A 26802-nucleotide genomic window follows, 5' to 3' on the forward strand; every position below is an offset into this window, starting at 1 on the left:
GCATGTATGTACATGTATAAATTTATATTATATATAAATATATTTTATCTATAATCATAACATATTCTTCTTAAATATATACGGGGAATGGTTAGAGAGTCGGACTCGTATTCCAAAGGTTGCGGGTTCGAGTCTTGGGCCGGCAGGGATTGTAAGTGGGGGGAGTGAATGTCCAGCGCTCTCTCCACCCTCAATACCACGACTGAGGTGCCCTTGAGCAAGGCATCGAACCCCCAACATAACCCACAACCCATAAATGGCTGCCCACTGCTCCGGGTGTGTGTTCACGGTGTGTGTGTGTGTTCACTGCTGTGTGTGTGCACGTTGGATGGGTTAAATGCAGAGCACGAATTCCGAGTATGGGTCACCATACTTGGCAGTATGTCACTTCACTTCACATGCATGAGTGTGTATTTATATAAACAATAAATATACAGAGCACACATATATTATGTAAACAAAAACTTATTTTGGATTCGATTAATCATTTGACAGCACTGATATATATATATATATATATATATATTTACATAATTATATATAATTTAAATATAAAGGAAAGTGAGTAATAATTATGTTTAAAATCAGTAAAGAAACAGTAACTAAGAGTACCATGGGACTACTACCATGTTGTTGTTGTTGTTTTATTGCTATCCTTGTATTAACCGTGTTTTCTTGATGTACCATTGTTGAAGTACCTTGGGATACCACCACGGTATATTTGCAAGCAGCATGGTAGCCTATTACCATCCGATACAATCAATCACTGTACCATGATACCACAACAGTACTTTTTCCCCCCTCAGCATTCTTTCCCTGTCTTGTACTGTAGGTACTGTACATATCCATCGACACTGTAATTTAGCAGCGCTTGTTCTCCGTTTCCCGTTACGCTCAATTGTAGGCAGAACTCAGGAGCGTGCGGTGCTGAAACCGAGGCTGTAACGTCATGCTCGACTCTAAACCTCACCCACCCTCCCAGAGGCGAGCAGCTCTTTCACAGGCACTGGCGCAGGCGGACGGACTGGCTGGAGCTGTAGCGGATTGCTGTAAGTATCGCATTTGCGCGAGATTCTGTGGCATTACAGTCGTAACGGCGCGTGTATTGCGCGGGAACTGTGAGGGGATTATGATGTCACAGTTTGATTGATACATTGTAGCGGCTGAACGGCGGAATGTTACAATGTTGCAAAGCAGACCGGCACAGGGTTTGCGGAAGAGCAGCTCAGATGTCTAGAATATGGCGGAGCTGGAGTGAAACAATTCAACTCCTTAGATTTACCAGACTTTATGGTGATATGGCGAGAATGATCGATGGGAACTTTGTGTTGAAGCGCGCGAGGTTTGCGGCGTTGTGTTGCCTGAAGAATGGCGTTTTTTGTTGTCTCATGCCCACGGCACTGTGGAAGTTATAGCGGAAATGGAAAAGTTGTACGAATGAGTAGTTTAACGAAGCACAGATTATCAGATTCTAACCGTCAAAGCTGCATTTTTTCGACACGGTTTACGTAAAGAGATGGATAAGGAGTGTCAGGCATTATGAGAAAAGGCACGTTTAGCGCTTCTAACGCAGTCTTTCCTTCTAGATTTGACTGATTACCGGCCCCGCCTAGTTCTGTTCTGTTTCTCGGTCGAGGGAGATGACTAGTTCATTCAAGAAGAATTGGAGAAAATGAGACTCGGTTTTCTTTCACGGTGGAGTGACTGTCAGATCACGTAGGAATACTTTGCACTCCTGCTTTTCAGGGTTACGGAAAGAATGATATATTTTAATGTTGTATTCTACTTCATTGACCAGAAAATATCACGTGGCCCTTATAGACTCCTAGCTGGATGTGACATTTTGAATAGTGTCCTCTGAGAAGGCATATGAGGCTGAAGTCTCTCAAAGAGGTTGTTAAAGAAGATCCTGTTGCTTCTCCATGCATTTTTAATGGCTTGATCTTTAATGACGGGGCTCTTGTCAAATTATAACAGCCTTTCTCCAAAGGTGTCTCTACACAGCCTGCTCTGAGGTGGCTTTGTGTCTGCTGTAGAGTCTGTGTAGAAATGCCATGTCACATAAATAACTACTAAAATATGCCAGGTTCCCCTTAAGCACATAGTATCTGCATCTGATGCTGCTTTGCTTCTGTGGGAATGAAATGCAGCATCAGTGCAGCCTTAAGGTGCGGTCACATTTACCATTTGTCTGCAATTTTTATGGACAAAATCTAGTCGTTTCAATGTGAATTTGCACGATTGGGAGATTTGTGTAATAGCGAAATGTTTCCGATGCAGATTTCACATGTTCAAGTTGGTCACACAAATTGGCCTCACTCACCAACAGAAAACTGCTTGGTTTGACAGTGACTTCAATGTGAGCTCTGCTTCATAAATGGCTATGCTATTGATGATGAACATTTTTTTGCCTTTGAAATTTTGCTGAAAAACTAGCTAATGTGACTGCACATTTTAAGCATATGTTATGAATTAACATTTTCATAGTTTATATTTGTAATTTCACATTATATTTCTATATTCAGAATTTCCTAGCATTATTGTAACCTTTGCATTATTTTAACTTACGCAATTGTGTAAATACACCTTTATTTGTGGAATATATGGAGCTTCTGTGCCACCTTTCCAGTGTAAAATGGTTCAAAACTCCATTTAGGCTTTGTGGAATTTGTATAGGTTTATGTTTGCTGCAATATCTGACAACATGTCCAACCATCTATCTAGTGAACACTGTTTCCTGTATCTGATGGGGTCTTGAGCAAACACTTGTCATTCCCAATCAAGGACAAGTAGACAGCAATATATGTCACTGCCAAAGGCAGATAAGTGTATGTAAATTTCCTGTGTCAAAACCCTTTTCTCAGTTCACTAACTTCATGTGAAATATGAGTTAATGCAGTCAAAGCTTTGTTTTTGCTTCTTTTTTGTTGTTTACCTGTCATCAAGTTTATTTCAAAAACAAAAAAAGTGTAATTTATACATGTGTCCATACATGTCCAAATTCTCGAATTGAGATACCAAGCTTGTTACCATACCAGTGCTTATGTACATACCATACCAGTACATATCTTTTTTGGAGTGTTGGGTCGGGATGACCTCACCCTAGTGGGGTCTGACCCCAATCCTGTCCCTCCTAGAGCAAGAGGAAGGAAATCCCTGTGATAGTGTGTCCTCTTGGGCACAAAGGAATGCCGGTCTGTAGACTCTGTTGAAAATAACAAAATGAAGAGATGTGGACATCCTTTCAAAGAAGGCCTCCCACCGTTTGAACACCCTTTAAAAATCTGGATTGGGAATTGGAAGAAACATCTAAATTTAGAGGCACGTCTGCTATGATGTGTGGATTTCAGGTATTACTTTCGTGTAGTGCCTAGTTGTTTTGTATAATAGTCACATAGTCACGATTGTTGCAGTTGACAGTGTGGTTCTTGCTTTGAGCTTGGTGACCCATACTCGGAATTCGTGCTCTGCATTTAACCCATCCAACGTGCACACACACAGCAGTGAACACACACACACCGTGAACACACACCCGGAGCAGTGGGCAGCCATTTATGCTGCGGCGCCCAGGGTTCAGTTGGGGGTTTGGTGCCTTGCTCAAGGGCACCTCAGTCGTGGTATTGAGGGTGGAGAGAGCGCTGGACATTCAGTCCTCCCTGCCGGCCCGAGACTCGAACCTTTGGATTACGAGTCCGACTCTCTAACCATTCGGCCAAGACTTCCCCACGACTTCCCCCATCAGAACTTTCCAGCAGCATTCGTGTGGGAGTCAAACCGTATGCAAACAAACACGGGGTCTGTCAGGGAAGCAAATATCTCTTTGACTTTGTAAATGGCAGTTCTAATACAGCTGTCAGGACTGATTCCTCTGGAGGGCCGTGTCTGAATAACCAGCCTGCTAGTCTGAATTACGTTCGGTATTCTTCTAGTGTCACTATATTATGGGTCTGTAACTGTTATATATATGATTGATTGAGGGTTTTTCAATTTCACATCCTTAAACTATACCTCTTGAGCCCCTGATATTGAGTATTGAGAACAGATATGGCATTAGTAAGCGCTGTGGTTTCCCACCAAGGCTTTGACATTTGACTAGGAAACAGAATAACGTTTTCAAGCCAGTGGGTAATGAGATGACAAAACATTAACTGCCAGCTGTCAGTAACTGTTTAAGACTTTTAGAGGAACTAACTGAGCAGAAAGGAAAGGAGATGCTCTGGAGAGGAAGAGCATGACAGTGCTGGGAAAAGAAGGCTGTTGGCCTCCCTCAGCAAATTGGACCACTTCCTCTTTAGGCCAAAGGGCCTCATGAAACCTGGTGGCTCTGTCGCGCCTTCCTTCCTCCTTTTAAGTCATGTGATTGTTGTGCGAGTGTAAAGATAGCTGTGGGTTTGATACTGTAAATATACTTTGTTTTTAACAGATATCAACTGGGTCTCAGTGTAAGAAATTCGAATTGGCTCTCAAGTTGTTTCCAAGGGTTACTGAGCTAATGTGGTGTAGCTCAGCTTGACACTCACGTTTTCTAATGCTAATCCCAAAGCAATTCCTCCATCTATTCCCACACATCATTGTCCTCATTTAAGCATGTAAGCCATGACTGATGACTGTGGCAGCTATTTGTGACTTGCAAGATTGGGGCCTTTTCTGAGTCTGTGATCCAGAAATAGACATTCGAATGACGCTTATGATCAAATTTAAGTACAGATATTTGTTGTTGCTTAATATATGTACACTGATGCAGAAAAATGGTCTCAGTAATATGTATTTTTTTATTTCTTGAAAACAAATGCTGCTTTTTTTCCAACAAGGATGCACTGTATTGATAAAGTCTCAATTTGCCTCTGAAGACAGTGAAGACATTAATAATGTTATACAAGATTTCTATTTCAAATAAGTACTGTTCTTTATCGAAGAATCCTGACAAAAAAATGTATCATGATTTCCACAAAAATATTAAGCAGTACAATAATGTGACACTGAAGACTTGAGTAATGGCTTCTGAAAATCACAGGAAATTACATTTTAAAATGATAAAATAGTAAAGATGTATTTTAAGTTGTATTAGTATCTCACAATATGACGGTTAAATAAATGCAGCAGTGTAAGAGACTTCTCATAAAAAAAACATATTACTGATCCCAAACTTTTGAACAGGAGAGTGTTATATTTAAAGGCTTTTTAAGGGCTGGATGAAATTTGTAATATTGATTTTAAAAAAGAAAATCTAGATATGGTTTTATATACATATTGTCTCTGAAATGGCTCAAGTCTCTATACATTTCGTGGCATGATTATTTTGTCCAAACTGCCAAAAGAAAATAAAAATCTATACTTTAAAAGAGTGTTTTTGAGCATTACATTTTGAGAAGAAAAAAAAACTCACTGAAATGATTATCAAAGTGTCTTGTGTCTAAGTGCTTTATTCAGGATTGGCGCAAGGTCAAAAATGGCCTGAAAAATAAATATAAATTGGAAAAAGCATAGTGAAATCATCCATATGTTCACAATGTTAGTTTATTTTTATTTTGCACATAAATATTAGATCTACTACCCAGCCTTTATGATGACACCTTCTATTAGGCTGAGATCTGAATTAGAAATGCAATGGTTTGAGCAACAAGTTCACGAAGGCAGTATTGCTCATTTGTCTGCAGAGAATTATGTGTGTGTGTGTGTGTAAACACATCCCTGGGGTCTATATGCTGTAGTCAGTCAGACGTCAGATGCCCTGCCATGTGTTGACATTTGACACTAGAGGTTGGGCTGAGTTCTCATTGATCTCGTCTCCCGTTGCTCCTTTTCCTTCCATAATCTGCCTCCCGACTTGTTGTTTTCCAGTCTCTAAGCAGCTTACTGTTTCTAGCAATAGAAATCGTGCTATTGCCTTAGTCTTAGTGACATTGTTTTGACAGGGGATGTTTGACACCGCTGCCCTTTGAGCCAGTGTTCGTAATTGTTCTGGGCATCAGTTGCCTTGTAGTTTAGTGTAACTACATCAAAAGTGGGGCTAAAATTGTACCTCAATGTAAATGCCAGTGCAGATGTTTTTGAGTTTACGTTTAAAGGTAGTTTGCAGTTAGTCACACAAACCTGTATGACTCTCTTCTGTGAAACACAAAAGGAGATGCTTTGCAGAATGTTCATGCTGTTCTTTTGCATAAAGTGAAAGTGAATGGCGAATAAAAATTGGTCAAACTCCAAAAATGAGAGAAAAGTAACATCACACCAGGCTGAATGTTGAACAAATATTGAATATGTGTTTGTTCAAATTGCATAAATGAGATTTGAGTGCTATAAAGTCCACTAGTGTGTGGATCATAAAGGTCAAAAAATCATTTTATTGGCATCTATGGTTCCATGAAGAACCTTTAACCAACCAAGGAACATTTTGAATCCACAAATGGATTTTTAAGGCCCCACTTACACTAGTGCGTTTTCGTTTTAAAACGCATAACTTTTGCTATGGTTACGCCTATCGTTTACACTACTCCGGCGTTTTTGAGGTCGATAACAGAGACTTTTGAAAACGCTGCAGACCCCGTTTTAGTTTGAAAACGATGGCGTTGCTGCCAGTTGTGGCTAGAAGGGATACAGCTCCGACCGGAAACGAACAATGAAATAAATTTTCTTCCTTTTTGTTTTATTAACACCTACCCCTTACAAGAATGAAAAAATAGTAATTATTGTTGTACAGTTTGACAAAAATTACGCTGTATTGATGTGCACATGCCCAGTAGCGCAATTCGTATCCCTTCTAGTCTTTACCGTTGCTGCCCATATTCGCTCTGCGTATCCTTGATGACCATGTAAACAATAACATCATGCTTATTGTTGTACCCATAGATATGAATGGGTAGATTCCCCATTCAACCGCTCCAAGCATGTAGACGCGTCCACCATCTAAATAATAGGGAATCTACCTATACAAATATATGTTTGTACCTGCATGAAGGGTCATGTGACATGTGTTTTAGGTTGTGTAGTGTAGACGGAGATCGTTTCTGAAACGCCAGTGTAGACGAGAATAATTTTCATTCTAAAACGCTGTTTTAAAATGAAAACACACTAGTGTAAACAGGGACTTAGAGTGGAACTGTTTACTTAAAGGTTCTTTGGGGAACCAAAAATGGTTCTTCTATGGCATCGCTGCTTAACCCCCCTTTTAGATCTTTTATTTTTAAAAGTTTATGAACTATTGTTTTGATACTCTCTTGGTGCTTTTTTGTCATTTTTCATGCTTGGTCACTATTCACAGTTATCATATGGAAAAGAGCAACATGAACATCCTGCCGAACATCTCTTTTTTTGGGGGGGGGTCAGTGAAAGAAAGAAAATAGGTTTTGAAATGACATGAGGGTGAGTAATTGGTAACAGAAATTGACCACGCTGGTTGAGAGGATGTGAGAAAAAGAGCAAATGTTCACTTTGGTAAATCATTTTAGATGCTTTCTCAGCAGAGCACCCACCGATTCGTTGCATCAGAAGGAAACGTCTGATTGTGAAACCGTGATTGCTACTCCATGTTTGTTTTCACTCATTCTCCTTGACAACCTGTAACCTAGGTGAGTTGATTGACTTGCAAATAACATGTTGGGCTTCAACACAGATTTTGACAGGGCCAGTTAAAACTGCATCATTTACCAAAACAAAAGCCTTTTCTATCTGTTACGTGGGCCACTGAATCTTTTCAAGTTGTTTTTAATGCTGCTGTAGCTCAGATCAAAAGGTTTAGCATACTAGCATTTTAAACCTTTAAATGTTCTTGATCATCAACAATGTTGTCTCATTCATAAACATTGCTCATAATAGCCTTTTGTGTGTTAGTAAGTCTAAGTTCTGATAGATCATTTGACACAATTGGATTTCTTTTGAACCGGTTAAAAACAACTAATGGCAAACAGTGAGCCAGACTGCTATTTCATTATACCTTTTATTTCAGTCTGTCTCTGATGTAATGGCCTTGTGCTTGTTCCTAGAGATGATTACATGGTTTCATCCAGATTTGAGTTAGAAAAAGAGCCGTGTTAAAAACACAACAAATACAGTGTTTTTTTTTCAGCCCTGCTGTGGTTTGTGTTAATTACAGACAAGAGACCAGTTTATGCAGTCATTACCACAACACTGTGTTGCTTTGACACAGATTTACTGCAGGCTATGAGTTTGCCATGCTATATTCGCCAGAGCTATGATAGCACGTTTGTAGCCGGCTGCTAGCTGAGGTGCTAATAACTTTACTGGCTGGTTATTGGCTCCATCCTGACTGCAACAGCACCTTTGGCTCAGAGTTTAGCCAAGTCTGGCGTATCTCTCAACTGTAGCCTTATCCACCACAACTCTACTGGGGTTCAGTTCTGCATGGGGATGTTTCTCTTCATGGCGGATATACTTGTGGCCATTTTAACTGACGGGTTCTAAATGGCATTAAACATTAATTTATCTTTCATAAACTTGGCATAGCCTGTTATATGGGCTTCCTGATCACATCTTTATAAAGAAAGGTGAATGTCCATGTTATATACTAAAATATTAAAATCCTGGCAGATAATACAGGTGCATCTCAATAAATTAGAATGTCGTGAAAAAATAAATTTTTTCTTGTAAGTTATTTCAAAAAGTGAAACTTTCACATATTTTAGATTCATTTCATGTAAAGTAAAACATTTCTAAAGTTTTTTTTGTTTTAATTTTGATTAGAGCTTACAGCTCATGAAAGTCAAAAATCAGTATCTCAAAACATTAGAATATTTACATTTGAGTTTTAATTAATGACCGTCCCTACAGTATAAATTCAGAGTATCTCTTGTTCTTTGAAGCCACAATAATGGAGAAGACTGCTGACTTGGCAATGATCCATAAGACGATCGTTGACGCCCTCCTTAAAGAGTGTAAGTCACAGAGGGTCATTACTGAAAGGTGTGGCTGTTTACAGAGTGCTGTATCAAAGCATATTAAATGCAAAGTTGACTGGAAGGAAGAATTTGGGTAGGAAAAGGTGCACATGCAATAGGGATGACCACAAGCTTGAGAATACTGTCAAGCAAAGCTGATTCAAACATTTGTGAGAGCTTCATAAGGAGTGAACTGAAGCTGGAGTCAGTGCATCAAGAGTCACCACGCTCAGACGTCTTCAGGAAAAGGGCTACCAAGACACTTCTGAACCAGAGACAACATCAGAAGCGTCTTACCTGGGCTGTGGAGAAAAGAACTGGACTGTTCTCAGTGGTCCAAAGTCTTCTTTTCAGATGAAAGTAAATTTTGCATTTCATTTGGAAATCAAGGTCCCAGAGTCTGGAGGAAGAGTGGAGAGGCACAGAATCCATGTTGCTTGAAGTCCAGTGTGAAGTTTCCACAGTCAGTGATGATTTGGGCTGCCATGTCATCTGCTGGTGTTGGTCCACTGTGTTTTCTGAAGTTCACAGTCAACGCAGCCATCTACCAGGAAATTTTAGACCACTTCATGCTTCCTTCTGCTGACAAGCTTTATGGAGATGCTGATTTCATTTTCTACTGAGATATATTGTCTACCCTTATTTTATAACCAAAGTATTCTACACCAGGTCGACATACAGTATGTCTTTCCAATAACTGATGTCAATACCGATATTAAGTGACAGATAAAATGCAGATATATATATATATAAATATACACAATACAGTTGAAATGAACTCTTATGTCACTCAGTGTTTTACTTAAAATTCACAAAAACATCTTAGAAGTACGTAAATCACTGCAGCACATTTTTCTATAAATACTGCATGTTAGCCTAGAAGTTTAAACTGATATCAAAATACGCATTACGTTTCTGTGTTACCACTTACTGAAAGAAGTTACTCCTACTGGAAAACCTGCGAAAGCTTCAAGAGTTTGTTTTATGTATGGCACCGTACTGAAGAGATTTTGCTCAAAGGAGCCCACTGCCGAGAAAAAGATAACATGGGCTGTATGATTGCCTGATGTGTTTCGTTTTGGTGCTTTTCTTCAGGGACATGGGAAACACTTTTGATGGAACCTGGCACACAAAGCCCAGCTTATATGATTCCAAGGACCCTTTAATCACAGTGGATATAGACTGGTTTCTTAGCATTTATGGCGGTTTAGGGTAGCTTTACACATGAGGAGGAGACCAGATCCAAGTCAGAGAACAGGCTTTGGGCCTCCTGTGTTTATGGGGTTACAGGTCATGGTAGAGACTCGTAGAGCCATGTATACTCAACCTCGTTAAAGTAATAGATTGTGGGAAATTTTAAATGTGGTGATGAAGGGTTTGAAGGCTGGTTTAATAGAGTCTTCATGTAGTTCCCAGCTCACTACAACCCTTTTAATAGAGTAAATTAAAGCATTCCGGTCATAGATACATGAGACCATTAGTGAAGTACTCGAAAGTGGCAGCATTTTTTTTTTTAACTCACTTCACTTTTAAAAAGCATGTAGAGAAAATCAAAATGCAGGATATTGAGAAATGTTTTAGAGATTATAAGAAATTAGTTTTAGCAAGTTTAAACACAAAAATTAAAAAAAAATACTTTCTTGTCATAAAACTTTTTTTAAATAATTTACAGTTTAATAGAAAAATATTTTTAAATAAATTACATAAAATAAGGAAAAAGATGTATTTACATAAAATAAAAAAAATTCTTTTTTATTTTTTGTATTGTTTTATGTAATAATAATAGTAATAATGATTATTATAACTATTTTATTATGTTTTAGTAAATATTTTATATTCTAGATATTGAATATTTTACATTTTTTAATTATTGTTTTCATATTTGTGTTTAGAAATTGCATATAATTGTGTGAAATGCACACTTGTTTGCATTGGCAAGAAAAAGTCCTTAATGTTAAGCCTTGGTTTCTTATAGCAACATTACAGTAGCAGTTCTCATTAAAATGTGGCCTTGATTATAGATATCTTTGAAGCCATACACTTGTAGATTTGTTATTTGGTTAATCCAGTCTGCTGCTCTGATTTGTGGCTGTCAGCTCAGGCCAGTTGTTGTTTTGTGTGGCTCTTTAAATAGACGTCCTTAAACAGCTTTGTGGATTTTAAATTAATCGCAACATCTTCAGATAGACTCAGGGACTATGTTTAGTGCACTACTGTAGAGCTCTCATGTATCATCTGCATGTACGTGACCCATTCATGTGTATATGAGTCTCTCTGTTTGCGCATTTGCACATCTTTTGAACGCCAATCTCTTTTATGTTTTAAGATGCATTTTTTTCCAGCTCCAATGAGTATCGCGTTCATCTCTCCCAGGATGTGCGTACGCACTTATGTATATTTGCATATGAGTATTCGTGTATTTGTACGATGTCGCATGCCGCGTTTTACCTCCCGCTTGCCTCTCTTGTTGAAATATCAGTTGACTTTTCTATGGATTGACATGTTCAGACTCCCTCCGATGAATCCCGTGGGAGAACGTGGTGCTTCTCTCCACACTCCTCAGAATAGCAAAGCTAACCACCCCTGCAGATCCCAGCAGTCTGTTCAGCTCCGAGAAAAGAAAGCCGCCAGGCACCAGCAGGCACGAGCAATCCCGGCAGGCCGACTGTCTTCCCTCTGCTGTCCTCCTAATTCCATTTGCACTGGAATTGACAATGACTTTGTTTGCTATAAATATAGTTTTCCTTAGCTTGATATATTCAAACAGAAAGCAATTATAGTTTAATTATCCATCTTCCTGGGACCGTAAATGTAATTGATTTGGACCTATATTTTGACCATAATTAGCTTAATGATTGCTGTTTATTACTGCACTTTTGTATGCAATAGCTTACGCAACACTTCCTTTTTGCTGAGGGATTTCCCCCTGGGTGTGGATTTTTACTGATGTGTCAGGGCATAACATCCATTAAAACTGGACAGAACACTTACATTTTCCTCTGCCCTTTCAAATATTATAATTTTTTTACTACAATTGTATTTGAAAAGTTTTGACCATCATTTGACAAACAAATTGTAGCTGGCATTGCCATTTAGAAGTTGCCTACTATGGCTAGTGCAGCAGACTTACCTGTCTTTAAGTACTATTGGTGAATGTTAAATCGGCTAATTAATATTCATGGGTCAGGCTTATGAGTTCCACACACTTTTCAAAATGCACCCGCAGCTGATGTGGATCCTTTCTTGGTTTGTCTTAAAAGGTGTAATTTTTCAGCCAATTTTTTTATTGATTACTCAACACTTTACTGAGCAGAGTGTACTGTAGACTCTATATTTCTGAATTAACCTGATTGATAGTTTCCTTTTACCACAGATCTGTCTTGACCATGTTGAGGTGTATTGCTACCAAGTATCAAGTGGAGTTCTGTAGCTCCTCCCTCAAACCAGACTCCAATTCTGATTGGTTGCTGGACACAGAATCATATCAGTATCTCATTATTAGTGGCACATAACTGATAAGGTTGTTTTTAGGAACTTCTGGAACATGCTTTTCTCGTTTCTTTGTCAAAGCATAATGGTAAAAGCACACTAGGGAACTAAGGGGTTACTCTCCACAAGTTGAGTGTGGAAATCCCCATAAGTTCCTAGTAAAGTTATCTATCTTTTTCCAGTTTATCTTGTTTGATTTTTCAAACTTTCTCAAAGTCATTGAGAGAGATGTTTTGGGTGCCAATATATTCAACATAAGCACATTGGGAAAATGTGCTTCTACCTATTATGTACAATTCACTGCATTTTTCATCTGAAATTAACACTATTGACGTTAAGACACCAACAACTTTTACTCCTTTTCACACAAAATATGATTACAGTGGCAGATTATTTCTTAATAAGGACTTAAGTTTACATACTATGTTATGACTGAAACACTTTTATCGTGTTGATGCATGTTTTGTAAAATAATACATTTTGATGTTTGCATCACATAACTAGATCCATATGTAGCTATAGTTTTCTGATGTGGTAGACTTGTTCGATAGCTCACCTGGTACAACATTGCACATGGGTATGAGTCCAGTAAAACATAAGTCTAATGCTAAAAGAGCACAGAGTTGCAAAAAATGGCATGGCTGCTTTAGCAAATGTGTTTGACACGTTTTTGTTAACATCTTTTTAGCACCATTGACCGGACATTTTGCGATAAGTACAACCGCCAATGTTATAAAACATTGGGAGATTCGCTGTCATCTGTTTTAGATAAAACTGAATGTGGTGTTAGTCCTATTAACTGGACATTTCACTTTGTTTTGTTGTTTTTTGACCTATGAATTGATTCTTAAGTCAAGTGCTCTACCTCGAGACACTCTTAAAGGTCTTCAGCATTATCTCTCTTTTTTTGCCCTTGGAACAGGCAGACAGGGTAGAATTAAAGTTCAATCCTCTTCGTCTGCCTTGGACAGTATCTTTTCATCATCTGGCACAGTGGGTGTTCACTTAATCAAAGTGGAGGGAAATGTCACTGAAGAATGTCAGTCTTCTTAAATGGGGTGGGCGTGGTCTGGGTTCTGAGATGGGGGTGTGGCCTGAGGGGTCTGCTATTGGGTGGGTGTGGTCTGTCAGACTCATGAGACAAGATGGGCGTGTTCATAGATTAGGTGGGTTTGGGTCTAGATTCCTAATATCACACATCCTCATCAAAGCTGCAGTGTTTATTTATGGAGACTTTGTTCATTTCCCCATGCTTCTGAGAGGCATTGCAGTTGATCAGCAGTATGTGCTGACGGTTTAAGCAGTTAACGCAGTTTCTCTAGAGAGGGAACTGAGAGTAAAGTGGCGTGATTATAAGCCTTGGCCCAGTACTTCATTTAGCTACAAGCACTTAGATGTCTGACAGATATCTTAAACTGTGTCTAGGGACTCAGTGATACTAGTCAGCTAAAATGCAGATTAAATTTTAATAAACATCACATGGTTTGTTGCTGGGATGCTTGGAAGGATTTAAAAGAATTTGGTTCACCCAAAAATGAATATTCTGTCATTTATTTACTCACCTTTATGTTGTGCCAAACTTGTATGACTGATATTTTACTGTGAAGCACAAAAAGGAGATGTTTAGCAGAATGTGAACAAAAAAACCCCCAAAAAAGATCCATAAAAGATCATTCAAATGAAGTCTTCTAAAGCTGTATGAAAGCTTTCGGTGAATAACAGTCCACATTTTTTGCCCTCCCAATCTATTGTACTTGCACATTTTCAATCTAGCCTATCATGATACAGCAGCTTTTGGTATAATTTACGTAAAATATGGTCTCTTTAAGAAAAAAAAAAAAATTAAAGGGAGAAATGTTGCGCGAAATGCAAACTAATGTATGAAGCTGCCATTAGCTTGAGCATTTCATTTGAAACGTAAAGAGACTAATTTAAGTACTGACATTAAGTCGTTAATGTCTTTCTCCCTCATCCACAAACATGCAGAATACACACCATCTTGCATCATTTGTGTTGCTGTTACGCTCTTCTCATGATGGCTGGGTTTTGTAGAGCATGCCAGTCTACCAGGAGCATATCCACTTACCGAGTTCATCTCATTTCTGAGCGGATTCAGGTTTCAGGGTTCCAGATCCGAGAGCAGATGAGTGATCAGTACTCTCGAGAGCTTTCTTATGCAAAGAACCTAGAGATGCTGGCAGTGAATCAGCTCCTGTCTCATGTGCGGTCATGTCCCCTCGAATGAAATCACCTGCTGGAGTCGTGCATGCGCACGCTCTGCTATGTTTGGCATTCTGCTCACACACGCATGCCCACGTATGTCAGAAAGATTAAAGAAAAAAGAACAGACCGCTGCAGAGAAATATTGTGCTAGTGTTCCCTGTTTATTCTTCACCACACATTGTCTTTGTCTCCCTCTTTCTCCTCCTCTTGTGTCCCCTGTCTTCAGTCACACACTCTTTAGGTCAGTGTGTTGGTGAGGTAAGGACTCATAGATCTGCTCTTGCAATCTGGAATGGGAAAAATAAACACAATAACCACAACCTAACTCCCCCACTCCTTTCGCTACTATGCCAGTTTCTTTACTAACCAGAAGCACTGCAGACTATTTTGTTCTTGTAGAGGATTTTTAAGTGAGGAAATCATGTAAATGGGATTGTTTTTTTTAAATAAGGGTTCAGTCTACCAAGCCCATATATGGATTTTTTTTTTCTACATGAGTGTCTTCATTTTTGGCCTAAATGGCACACTTAGCCCTCCTCCATCCAACACCATAATTATTGTTTTTAAGTTACGGCCAATAACCGATAAATGGCTAATATTGACATTTCTAATTACAATTAAATCTAAATTGTAAATTGAAAATCACTCAATTGAAATGCTACAAATGAATACAGTATGATAATCAATATGCTAGTGATATATTGCAAATATTAAAATATTGTAAGTTTTTTATTTTTATAATTTATAAAAATTTGTATAGCACTTCACAATGTTGTTTCAAAGTTTGCAAAAAAAAGTCATGCATATATCTGTACATAAAATGCAAAATAATTCATAATTACTTGTATAATACATTATATAATAATATATATATAAAAAATTCATTTTTTCTCTTATTCAGCAAATGACCTCTTTACTTAGCGATGCCTGAAGTATGTGGAGTTCCAAAGTGAATGGTATGGTCATTGTTTGCATATTGATTTCTTAAGGGTATTATTCAAAACAGGGTCAGGGAGTGTTTTAAATGATCAGGTAAAACTAAATGAATGCTGTTATTGGTCTCAGAAACCTCGACTAACATTATAAGTGGACTTCAGGGAACAAGAAATGCTAAGTGTAGAATGTGTGACCCTTTTAATGCACACTCAAGCTTACTGGGCAACTCCGTTTCTCTAATGCTTCTCTAAAATTGTTTGGAGCCCAGTGTGGAGATGAACCATAAAAGCTGGCCGTTGATTGCAGGCGCATTATCTGATGTATGCTTTGGATTTGGACTGCCGACATCACACATCAGTGACTGTGAGTTTCCTTATAAAGACACAAGACAGCAGTTGCATGGGGCCGCCCCTTGATTCTGAGAGTGCGCAGCTTGTGGTTTATTAGGCGCAGCTATCTGGTTTCCGTCGCTACAGGAAGGCCTGGGAGATAGAAGAGCCTGCTGCCTAATCACAACCAGCAAGAGCTTCCTGGCACCCCTCGTTCACGTCAAACAAACGTGCAGTGTAACTTCTCCTGTCAGGCTCAGATGAAGCCCTTAAATCGACCTCAGACCAGCTGCTGCTTTCCCCTCCCTCTGTTGATTGTGTATGTGTGTGTATTTAGTTTCTTACGCCAAACCACTACCTTCTTTTTCTTCTCCTGCATGTGGCCGTCAGGAGTGTAAGAGCAAATGCTGTAGTGGGTGTATACGGCATGCGTGTCCCACATCTGGCAACCTCATGCTTTTTGTTAGGGGCTTAAAGAAGGGGCCTGAAATGTAATGCGCAAGTTTCTCAGCACAAAAATTAACCGATACACGTTGCATTATTTTGAATGTAGTCTCACTAAACTATCATCATCTTTTGGGTGTGTTTGTATGCAAAGGGAAGCCCAAGTTGACCCACATGATATTTTCTATTTAATGCGTTAATTCACTTTGTCGTTATAGTTGTTTTGCTCAGAGCAGAAAAGTTTATTAGTATAAGTAAGGACACACCGGAGCAACAGGTCAGTGCCAAAAACATCTTATGAAGGTAAGAGTAGGAAGTACATAATGCGTGTGCATTTTATGTAAATACATTTATTAATGCAGATTTGTAAAAAGTTAAGTGAATGTCCTATGCATTTTGAGAAACACCATTTGTTTTGTTTTTTTTTTTGTTTTTTTTATCATTTACCTCGATATTGACTAGATTAGGACATGGAAGGAGTAGAATAAAACCATTTATTTACATACATATTTAGAAATTAATTTAGGCTATATAATCCACCAAAAGCAATCACACACACAATTTTCTTCAATGCATTAACCCTAAAAAATGAATTAATAATTATTTGAATCGATTGATAGCTCTAATTAGTGCACATGACATTTAAAATAATGCATCTTTGCTATGTCACTTTTTTGTTTTTGAATAATTTATACAGCAATCATGATTGTCTTCGTCTCTCCAAGAATGTAAGGACCACTGCAGCTTTATTGTAGAGTTGTTCCACTAATAGGTACTCTGCTTTACTGTCAATGCCCAGACTTGTTAGTGGTGAGCATTGGCTTGCTGATGACTGCATGCAAGTCAGCTGTGGCAGCACTTCAGTCTTCAGTTTCTCTATCCAGGGTGAGTGTAAAACATCTGAACGAAGACATCTTCTCTCTAGAGAGCATGTAGAGACATGAACATCCCTAGAGCGGATGGGAAAGTTCAGATATTCTGTTACTTGCTTATCTGTGCACTGTTATAACACTGTAAAATCTGTAAACAAATGTGACAAGGGGAAGGAACTCAGCTGTTTGGGGCACTAAAAATGGTTATAATTTAATACATTGTTGGGAGGTGTGATTTTAGTTAGGCTTAAACGTTGGTGTAAATATGATGTCTGTTCTATTCCCTTTTTTGTTCTGGTAGTAGGCTTAATCAGTAACCTGGAGAACGTTTCCAATTTGCCACATTTTAAAGTTGTGATGTAATGGAACTAGCAACATATCTTTTCTTCCATGTTGTGAGTAAAACGGTTCTGTCCAGCGGTTATTGATTGGATGGAGGCAGATATTAATGCAAGCTTGTAGCTTATTTTAAGAAATGGGTGGAATTTAAGCTGACTAAATGATTGGAAAAGTCTGTCGTGGAAGATCGAGTTGAGACATTTTGATTTAATTACAAAATGTAATTGTTTTTGATTACAAGCTGAAAAAAAGGAAACCTGGGTAGACGGTTCACAGTAAGATCAATAAAATGCATTTAACAAATAAATAGGGGGATTTCCATTTCATGCTGACTTCTGCAGCTATTAGTGGCGCTTTTAAAGAATAATCATAGGTTTTTAGTTCCAGAATTGACTTCTATTGTATCCATCACATCTGTTATATCTGTTGTTGAAAATTGTTTTAATCTTAAAGTGGCGTAGATGTTTTTAATGTGTACATTTTAGTACATCAAAATAATTCTGACAGTTGACAGTTCATTTCTGCATTAAATTGTGGATGAATTCATCTGAAGGATGACTTCACTGACAGACACACAGTTCATCCACCCTTAGAATGACCTCATAATGCTGAATTGAATGGTTTAATCTAACAATGGCACTCTTTTGTATCTCTTTCTCTCTCTATTTTTACTCTCTCGAATGCTCATTCTCAAGAGGAACTTGTATTTTTGTCCGTTTCCCAACTGGAGTTACATACTTTAGCTATAGAAATTTTTCACAGTCTAGTCCTTTCCAGTTCAAACACTCTGTATTTGCATTGATGTTATTTCTGGTGTGACGAAAAAACAGCCAGAACATTCTCAAGCCTTTCAGTGCTTCCTCAGGCCAGAACCGGCAACGCCCAGGCTAACGTTTGGAGGGGGTCCCCCGGGGGTCTCGCTGCGCCTCTCTCTGAATCGCTGCTCGTGGAGTTCCAGCCAGGGACAAAAGAGATGCGCCCCTGCTCTACATTCTGATGTGGAATTACACAGAGCACAATTCCATTCCCTCTGGTCTTCCTGTTTGGGCTCAGGGACAGTTTGATATAAGATAGCGGTGTCGGCCGAGCGGCCTGTGTAAACAAGTGCATTCCACATGCAACGGAGAGGAGAGAGAAATGCAGCTTCTCAGGCATTGTTCCGCCCTGCCTCCTGGCCTGCTTTGATTTAACTCTGCAGTAGGAAGTGCTCACGTTGCACTGAATTGGAGAGTGACCATAATCAGCTGAATCTGGACTGTGTCTTGTTAACTGTCAGTCTATGCAGTCGTAAAGAGCTCACTCTTTTCTCCAGGAATGGGATTTGTGCAGTAGGCATCATTATTAGCTTGTTTATCTGTGCTTTGTGTGAATGCTGTGACATTCTTGTGTGGGAGGTTTCAACCGTGTGGCCGAGATCTATCAGAAACACATTTCATAATGAAGTGCAGAGAGTGTGCTTATAGCTTGTTATCTCAGATGTTTCGAAGTTTGAAGGAGATCTAGCTCAGTGGTTTTCTTTAATTCTGCTTCTTTTATAGAAGCTAAAAGTAGCTTTTGTGAATTTCAGTCACCCTTGAGGTCATGGATCTTATTAAACACCAGCTGAATATTGCTGCTGCTGCAACTTGGGCTGGGTAAAAACATTTTCTCTTTTGTTACATATGTAATATGAATCTAGAATTTTCATTGTATCTCAGTGTTTATGTATACTACTTTTCAAAGGTTTGTTCAAATGCCTCTCTCTTGGGCATTAAATCAGCATATTAGAATATTTTTTGAAGGATTATGTAAATCTGAAATCTGGAGTAAAGGTTGCTGGAAATCACAGGAAAGAATTGCATATTAAAATATATAAAAATACAAAACTGTTATTTTAAATTGTAATAATATTTCACAATATTACAGTTTTTACTATACTACTTATACTGATGCAAACCATGATTCAAAAACATTAAAAAAAAATGTAATGGACCCCAAACTCATTTTGAACAATGGTGTATTTGATCGGAAAATGTTACTGTATTTTAATTTTTTCTTCAATAATATAAATTACTATTCTGGCCAAACAGCCACTGGGCCTTTTTTCATGAAAAAAATCTAAATTAAATTAAATGCATCAGTTTATGTAATGTTTTTATGCATGGTTTATGCAGAAAATTTATTAATTTTGAAATTGATCACTTGAAATTTAGATCAGGTGCATTCCAGTTTCACTGGATCATCTTTGAGATGTTTCTATACTACGACTGTAGTTAACCTGTGGCGAATTCAGTTGATTGGACATGATTTGGAAAGGCACTCACACCTGTCTATATAAAGTTTAAAAGCTGAAATGGATGTCAGAGCAAAAACTAAGCCATGAGGTCAAATGAATGGCCTGCAGAGCTGAGAGACAGGATTGTGTTGAGACCGATCTGAGGAAGACTACAAAAAAACTTCTGCTGTGTTGAAAGTTCTCAGGAGCATTTTGCCTCCATAATCCTTAATGGATGAAGTTTGAAACAATCAGGACTCTTCCTAGATCTAGCCTCCTAGCCAAACTGAGCAATTGAAGGAGAAGGGTCTTGGTTAGAGAGGTGATCAAGACACTGATGGTCACACTGGTTGAGCTCCATGATTTGAAATGGAGATGGGAGAAACTTATAGAAGGACAAACATCACAGAAGGACACTCCACCAATCTGGGCTTGATGGAAAAGTGACCAAACTCAAGCTTCTCCTCAGTAAAGATACATGAAACCCTTGTTGGAATTTACAAAAATACACCCAAATAACTCTATGAAAAAAAATATATATATATTCTCTGGTCCGATGAACCTCAATTCCTTATTCATGTCTGAGGGAATCCAAGCACCGCTTATCACCTGCATAATGCCATCCCAACGGTGAAGCATGATGGCGGCAGCATCATGCCGTGGGGGTGTTTTTCAGTGGCAGGGACTGGGGAAGTGATCAGAGAAGACGGAAAGCTGAATGCAGATAAATACAGAGCTATCCTTAATGAAAACCTGGTTCAGAGCGCTCAGAACCTCAGACTGGGCTGAAAGTTCACCTTCCAACATGACAATCAACCTACGCACACAGCCAAGACAATGCAGGAGTGGCTTAGGGACGACTCTATGAATGTCCTCGAGTGGCTCAGCCAGACTTGGACTTGGAACCAATCAGACATCTTTGGAGAAACCTATAAATGGCTGTCCACCGATGGTCCCCAGCCAACCTGACCGAGCTTGAGATCTAAAGACAAGAATGGCAAAAAAAAAAAAGCAGATGTGCAAAGCTTGTTGCATCATAGCCCAAAAGACCTGAGGCTGTAATTGTTGCCAAAGTTTTGAGTTAAGGGTATGAAGACTTGTGCAATGTCATTTTTTCAGTGTTTCCTTTTTAATACATTTGCAAAGTTGTGCTAAATACTTTTTTGTGATTTTAAAAAAAAAAAAAAAAAAAAAAAAAAAGTAATTTTAAAGCAGTTTAACATAACATAACAAAATGTGAAAAAATGAAGGGCTATGAAGACTTTCTATAGGCACTGTATATCAGGAACAAAATCTTTTTGAATATCCTATGTATCGTAAATATTTATATATTGCCCAGCCTTAATGGGAAAACACAAGCATGCATTGGACAATAAATTAGGCATTTATCATTGCTAGCAAGTCTTGTTCTCATATTGTGTCCTCTCTCATCTGTGTGTATTGCATCAATTAATCACACTTAAGCTGATAGGATTCATTGCTCTGTTGTTCAGGTTCATTTGGGTTAATGTGTGTGGGATTTTATTTGCCTATAATGGATTATTCTCCCATCAGAGCTGTGCGTTTTGACATTACCCATGTTCACAAATGCCATCTGAGTAATGCCAGAGCAATGACCTTTGACCCCAAATCATTGTGTGGCCAGAAACCCTGCAAAGTCATTGAATTTTGATGGAGAAAACCCCCATAATAACTGACTTATTGCAGGTATAAGCGGAATACTAGACCTTATGTCTCCTGGGAAACATACATTTATGTGAAGTGCTTATTTTATGGTAATTTAACATCAGGTCCAGTCAAACTGAAAGCAGTTTCTCTCCATGACAGTATGTGTCTTTTGGTAGTAAGTTTCTCCAGAGCTGAACAAAAGTGACGTTATTAGGAATCTGAAGCAGTGCACTGCATGTGTCCTGACACGCAGGGAATGATTTTGCCATTGGGCCCCTGATTCCATGCTCCTTTTTGTGACTTCCAGCATAGTTTGTTCAATCATCTGCTGGTGTCCGCAAACAATGAATTGTTGGTGCCTTAATCCTGTTAGAATGTTTGGAGTAATTCCCAGCCGTCAGAAAGATAGTCTGGGAAGCGATTTGCATCAATAAAGCAAATGCAAGTCATTCAGTTCCGATGACAGTTCTCCAGCACAGACTGTTGAAGGTACAGTTCAAGATGAACGTACCACTAGGCATTTTACTACTTGAATTGACACGTCATAAAGATATCAGGGATATTATAAGAGAGTTATTTACCATGACAGTCTGTTTTGTTTTGTTTTGCTTTCCTGAATGTTTCTGCATGTTGGTTGTATCCAGTGTAACAATATTAACAGCTTTTATTTTTGTATTTTCAGTTTTCATTTATTTAATTTGAGTATTTTTATGCATTTGTCATTTTTATTTTTGTATTTTTTTTCAATATTTATCTTTAATACATTTTTTCCGCTAAAATGTATTTTAGTGCTTCAACTAAAATGTTTTTTTCAGTTCCAACCAAGGCACCATTTTATTTCAGTTTTTTAATTTTAATATCTATATATATTTTATTTCAGCCTTATTAGCCAAATTTACCAAAATGAACCAAAACTATTTTAGTTTACAACAACATTGATTGCGTCAAATGACTGTTTTGACAGACAGATGTTTTTTTCCCCTTTTTCTCTCTCTTTTAAAATATACTTTTTTAACTATTTTCCAAGAACAACTACTCAATAAGAAAAGAGAATAATTTTCCAGAATTTATCGATTCCATGTTGTTGTTTTTTATGATATAAGGACAGATGTCCACCCTGACAACTTAGAATTTGCACCCCAAAAAATATTATAATTAATTTTGATTCAGAAATTATAAACGTGCATCGTAAGAGATCTGTAGTCAAGTAATTAAATTTATGAGTCAGATTTTTGAACAGTAGGATAGATCCAGACAAAAATACTAGTGGTGTCAAGCGATTAATCGCATCCAAAATAAAAGTTTTTGTGTACATAATAAATATACACAGTACACACACACATATTATGTATATATAAATATACACAAATACAGTATATATTTTTAAAAATATTTACATGTATTTAGGTGTCTTTATTTATTTATATATCATATATAAACGTAACATTTATCTTACAAATATGCATGCATGCGTGTTTATTTATATATATATATATATATATATATATATATATATATATATATATATATATATATAGATAGATAGATAGATATACACATTACACACACATAAATTACATAAACAAAAACTTTTATTTTGGATGCGATTAATCGTGATTAAGCATTTGACAGCACTAAAAAAATACAAAATATATACATGACTCTAAAAAAGCCATCACTTAAAATCTACTACTAGCAAAAACAAGTACAGCATTACAATCTCTATGCACTTATATGAAATATTGGCATGTAAATACACATGCTGAACAGTATAAATTATCCTCCCTTCTTGAGTTTTAGTATTTGTGAGTCATTGGTTAGTCTTGCGCCTGTCAGAGATCTTCTTGTCTTTGCGTATGATTTATGGATACTGTGTGTTCCCCCTCCTCTTCTTCTCTCTGGCTCGGGGAATCATGCCAGGATCTTTGTGGCCTGATCGTGCCTCACTGACAAATGATGGGTGAGAGGTTGAGGTGAGTCCTGGGAATGGGCTGAAGGGGCGATGGGGCCGCAGGTCATTGAAACTCCCCTAAACCCCAAAGCATCGGACCATATGTTTCTGTCTGAGTAAGTAGAGTGCAATATCTCACTCTGACACCAGGCTCAACCCATCTACCATTTAGTTCCAAAGTGTTCAGTTGATGTTGCATCCTGATACCCTTTTTAAAAGCACCAGCGGGGACAGTGGAGGTCATGACCGTTGTCCTCGCAGAACCACAAATCAGAGAATGGCCTTTTTAGGTGATAGTCACAACCTTGGATTCTTGCCTTTAGTGGGGAAGGTACAAGGCAAGTCATTTGCTTGATTCTGTTCATTCGTTGCCTTTCACATTGGATCACGCTACATTTAGACTCATGAAGGTGTTCTGAGAGTCAGTATGGCCCTGGACTTGTCATGTGGAGGCTGTTTGTAAAACGTCCTCATAGGCTCAAAACAAACTCTCTGAAAGTATGTGAATGCAAATGATTTGAGCTATGCATGCTCAGTTACAACTGCTGATATTATAAAGAAGAAAAAAAGCTTTATTACAAGGAGGGCATATTTTGAAAACTGTAAATAATTGGCACAACAGGCAGCGCTCTGACAGCGCTGTGGTAATTGGGCGCCATTGCTCTTCGGGCATCCCGATCTTGTCCCTCTCTCTCTCCCACTTTACTTCCTGTCAACAAACTGTCTTATCTTAATAAAGCCAAAAATGCCAATCAATTTATTGATCGATAGATGAATGGATTGCCTTTTTTTTTTTTTTTTAGTTGACAGTCTTGTTAAAAAATATACAGTATATAAGACCTTTTACCTTTGAAAATATATGCTAGTCATCAAAAGATTTATTTGATCAATAATGTAAAATATTTCTATTATAACAATTTTCTGATTTAGTATATATTTAAACTGTAATTTATTCCTGTGATTAGAATTTTTTTTATTTTATTTTTTTCATTTTGGTGGTCAATATTTTTAACTGCTTAATATTTCTGTGGAGCCATGATATATTTTCTTTGCTGAATGAAAAGAGAGGAATTTACGTAAAATAGAAAACTATTAATTTCTTTCGGGAAAAAATTACTGATCCCAAAATTTTGATCTGCGTTTTTTTTTTTTTTTTTTTTTGTACACGTATTTAAGGTCTAAGAAAAAAATGTTTTTTTTTTTTTTTAATTGTACTTGGTTACACCACGTGATATTTTAAGTCATTAAATTTGTTCATTTTCAATGAATTGTTCGTTCATTCATTCAATTTTAATTTATTGTTTACAATAGTGTTTTAAGTTGTTTTTTTAAACCATATAAAAACAATATGAATACAAAAAGTGCATTTCTAAGAACATGGGCACTCATATTTGTCAATGACCCTATTATGACAACAGGACCACAGGCCTACAATGTGTTGGTCGAATATTCACACTTATTTTTTTAATACTTGCTTAAAGAGTCCTTAAATGTCTAGCCTTAAAGTATGATGACACCAATGTGCTCCCTTCATAGAAAGACTGTATACTTAAATGAGATTGGTTTTGTGCTGTGAAGTGGAGATAATTTGTTAATTGGAAACATTTCGTGGCTGTGGAGCGTACCTGCGCTGCTGCCAACACCCCCTCTTTCTTTTTTGGCACTGTGATGTCACTTTCTCCTTCCTTTTCTTATCAGTGGCTTTCAAAAGCATGTTACATGACATTATGTGCCAGTTCTTTCTGCCTGATGACTGTGATTTCTAGGGCACTCTAGAGGCAGTGCCATCGCACCTGGGGTGAAGCAGCTGTGTTAATCTAACAGCTGGGGCTGGGCCCACCCGACTTTCATTAAATGGGCGTTCTGTAACCCTTTACGAGAGCGGACGAGAGGGTTAATCGCTCCGGATGGCACAGAAGGGGGTCTTTTTATGTTCACGTGCAACTTGGCAGTGGAGATGCCTCTCGTGTATCTCCACTCCCAGTGGGGATTCACTTTGACTAATTGCTACCTCTGAACCCAAAAGAAACGTGGAGAAGTCAGAGAAAAATGGAACAGCGATGCTGATATAAATGGACTAACCTGAGCTGTTGATAAGGGGCAATGAGAGAGAGAGTGATGAGATGATATTGATTCAGGATTAGAGTTGATGGTGTTTCCAGGGTGTTATTAGGCTTAGCTTAAGCGTTAATGCTATTGGTAAGCCCTACTTTTGTGTTTGTGGCCTGTCACAATGAACCTAAGATTTACCGATACCGCATCTCCACTCGGGTCCCAAACTGTGGCGATTTTCAGGCTTGTGCAGTGAGTCACCGTATGTGTTTGCATGTCTGCATCATCACACTGCTATGCAAAGGCTGCTGCATCACTTCTCATCGTGTAACAAATGTCAGGCGATGCTTTTCACAAATGGAAATCTGTTTAGTAACATCATGAGACATTGCAATATAGCTTAAAATATTTCACACTTATATTGAAAATCTGTAACGTCATGTTCCTCACAAGGTGCAACATGACATTTCATACTACCCTGAAAGCGAAATACTGCGATAGCAACAAAGTCACAGGAACATATTTGATGATTGATATACAGCTATTTAGGGCAGGAATGTGATTTCCCAGTGGGTGGGAAAGTAGCATATATAATAACTTTAATAATCATAAATGAGCACCAAATCAGCATAGCTAAAATGATTTCTGAAGGATCATGTGACACTGAAGACTGGAGTAATGGCTGCTGAATATTCAGCTTTGCCATAATAGAAATAAATGGCATTTTAAAATACATTCAAATAGAAATATAGAATTATTTTAATATGTAATAATATTTCAGTGTTAAATTTATCCCCTCTATTTTTGATAAAATAAATCCAGCCTTGGTGAGCATAAAAACATCTTTCAAAAACCAACCTCAAGTATTTAAATGTTTATTTCTCTCTCTTTTCCCACTTTACAACATTTTTTTTAAAGCTATTGTGACTAAATGAAGAAAACTTTGATGCTTTATCTGTTGTTTTTATCATTCTGGTGTAGCCAAAGAAAATAATGGGAAATGTAGTTTGGTTAGAGCTGAAAGACTACATTTTTCAGCATGCTTTTTGGCTGTTCTTCGTCAACAAAACAAAAACTTCTTATCGAAACTGTACACTGAATATTCACTGTTATTATAACATATTACAACCAATATCAGTTTGCTTGTGCCATGATTCATACTCTAGCCCAGACTTTCAGTTTCCTACTGGTAATTATAATTTTTGTTGTGTGCGCTCATGTAGTAAATACGATCATGCCAACATGACATCAAGGCAGCAGTAGTCTTGTAGCTTGTCATTCATTGTGACAGCATAGCTTATCGTTAAACTCTGATTTAACCATTAGTTCTGTTGAAATGGTGTCTTAGTGTCAA

At 37.8% G+C, this 26802-nt stretch overlaps 1 protein-coding gene across 2 annotated transcripts in view; it reads left to right on the forward strand.

Moving 5' to 3' along the window:
• The first annotated feature begins 969 nt into the window (after positions 1–969).
• LOC306861421 (ras-related protein Rap-1b) overlaps positions 970–26802 on the forward strand; it is a 53226-nt gene continuing 27393 nt past the window's right edge. For both annotated transcript variants that reach the window (XM_079403665.1, XM_079403664.1), the window contains exon 1: positions 970–1049. The gene's annotated coding sequence lies outside the window, so the exon portion shown is untranslated. The remainder of the gene's footprint in view (positions 1050–26802) is intronic.

This window comes from Barbus barbus, assembly GCF_936440315.1.
Source record: "Barbus barbus genome assembly, chromosome: 42".
Lineage (NCBI taxonomy): Eukaryota > Metazoa > Chordata > Actinopteri > Cypriniformes > Cyprinidae > Barbus > Barbus barbus.